This window comes from Palaemon carinicauda, chromosome 12 (assembly GCF_036898095.1).
Source record: "Palaemon carinicauda isolate YSFRI2023 chromosome 12, ASM3689809v2, whole genome shotgun sequence".
NCBI classification, from domain to species: domain Eukaryota; kingdom Metazoa; phylum Arthropoda; class Malacostraca; order Decapoda; family Palaemonidae; genus Palaemon; species Palaemon carinicauda.
Window position 1 is genome coordinate 23,913,277 of NC_090736.1, and position 2,500 is coordinate 23,915,776.

The 2,500-nt window shown below is 30.8% G+C and overlaps 1 pseudogene; it reads right to left on the reverse strand.

Annotated features, from left to right (window-relative positions):
- Positions 1–2,500, reverse strand: part of LOC137650738 (lysosomal acid glucosylceramidase-like) — a 41,460-nt pseudogene that overhangs the window by 2,059 nt on the left and 36,901 nt on the right.

Genomic DNA, 2,500 nt, shown 5'->3' on the forward strand with positions numbered 1-2,500 from the left:
ATGGCTGATTACGTGAATTGGACATTTTGCTTGACCGTGACCTCAACCTTTGACGTTCACCTTCCAAAATTTTATCAATTCCAGATTTTTACATAACAGTTAATCCCTGCAAGTTTCATTACTCTGCGATTAAAATTGTGGCCATGAAACTGTTCACAAACAACCACACACACACAAACAAACACACTAACAAGGGGGTAAGTCATGACCTCCTTCCAACTTCGTCGGCGGAGGTAATTATTCTTTGACTTTTACCTTATTAACAATGATTGGCGAGTCGACAAAATTTTCGCTCCAGTTGGGACCCCCTCCGGTGTCGAGGGCGATATTCCAGTCGGTCCAGCCTGTTACCCAGTGGTTCATGTCCTGTTGTTAGGTTAAAAGAAATTCCTATTACTATAATTATCATCATTACTTATTTACATGGGGTGGTAGTGGTCACATCTCTTAATCAATTGTGTATATATGAAATATCTGTTTTGATGTTGTTACGGTTTTTAAAGTATTTTATTTTAATTGTTTATTATTTCTCATATCGTTTATTTATTTCTTTATTTCCTTTCCTCACTGGGTTATTTTTCCGTGTTGGAGTCCTTGGGCTTATAGCATCTTGATTTTTCAACTAGGGTTGTAGCTTGGCTAGTAATAATAAGTGTTAAGGAGAGGAATAGTTCATTTCTATATTCATGGTATTACCACCAACATTATTATTATTATTATTATTATTATTATTATTATTATTATTATTATTATTATTATTGCCTTCGTAAATGCAACAAACAAAACACCAAATACAATAGGTCGATTGTTTCGAGTTAGGAATAGTTAACTTCTATATCTATCGTATTACTGTTTGGTTATTAACATCACCATTATTATTATTATTGTTATTATTATTATCATCATCATCATCATTATCATTGGCTTCGTTGTTGTTCCCCGTAATCTCTAGTGATATAATATAAATCAATATGGGAGGAAAAGCGGTCGTACAAATGTTTATTATTATCATCATCAATATGAATATTAACTTAATTATTGTTATCATTCTCATTATTTTTTTCAGGGTTGAAGATGTTAAAAACCTCCCATATTGCAAATTGTAGACACTGGCCTCCGCGTAAAATTACCAGAAAATGGATGTTAACTTTAATTTCTCCATCGATACTATTTTTGGTGTTGTATATATTATATTGTCGTTTTTGGTACTACTATTACTAGTACAACTACTAATATTACTACTATTATACTAATATTACTATTAATAACTGCCGTTTACAAGTCAAAACATGAATACATAACTATTATTATTATTGTTGTTGCCAGAAAACTTCAAATCAATCAATGAATAGTTGTTGTTGATGTTAATAATTCCATAATATTAGTCGTACACTTAACGCCAACTAATGGCGATAATAAGAAAAATTTTGATCTGCAAAGATAATCAATCGGGAAAAATCTTCAATGTTCATTAGCTCAATGATATCATGAGTGTAGGTTTCCAGGCGCTCCCAAGATCCAAGCTTGATTGGCTCCTTGAATTGGCCATTACCTGAAATGAAAATGGCGTCGGTGAAGTCTAGAGTTTTTTAGTTTTGAAAGTATAGTTCTTGAATTATTGGAGGACATGGTATTTTTTAATCTATTATATATATATATATATATATATATATATATATATATATATATATATATATATATATATATATATATACATATATACTGTATATATACAGTATATATATATATATATATATATATATATATATATATATATATATATATATATATATATATATATATATTTATTTATATATATGTGTGTGTGTATGTTTGTGCGTGATTGTGTGTGTATATATATAAACAAAATACTATATATATATATATATATATATATATATATATATATATATATATGTATATATATATATATATATATATGTATATACAGTACACACATACATATACTGTATTATGTATTATATATAATGCAGAACCTTCATGTAAGAGGAGGAGAAAAAGATGGCATTTGAAGAATATCTGCAGAGTAATAGTGTAGAGAAGGATGAAAGATGTAGAGAGGAGATTGTGAAAGTGATACATAAGGTAGCTGAGGCAAGGAGGGTGACTGACTGGAAGTTTGGTTAGGGATTAGGTCATTCGTATTAAGAGGATAAGAAGAAGTTTTGATAAGAAGTAAAGAGAGTAAGGAAGGGTGGATCAAGAAGGAAGACACATTGAAAGATGTAAATGGAAGGTTGTTGAAAGGAGATGAGGCAAGGAAAAGTGGGCTGAATATTTTGAAAGGTTGCTGGATATTGAGGATAATAGGGAGACGGATATAATAGCTGTTTCTGGAGTTAAGGGGCCAGTGAAGGTTAATAAAGAGAGAGAGAGAGAGAGAGAGAGAGAGAGAGAGAGAGAGAGAGAGAGAGAGAGAGAGAGAGAGAGAGATGAAACGAGAACAGGAAAAATACCTTGTATGGATGGTATGAGGGCT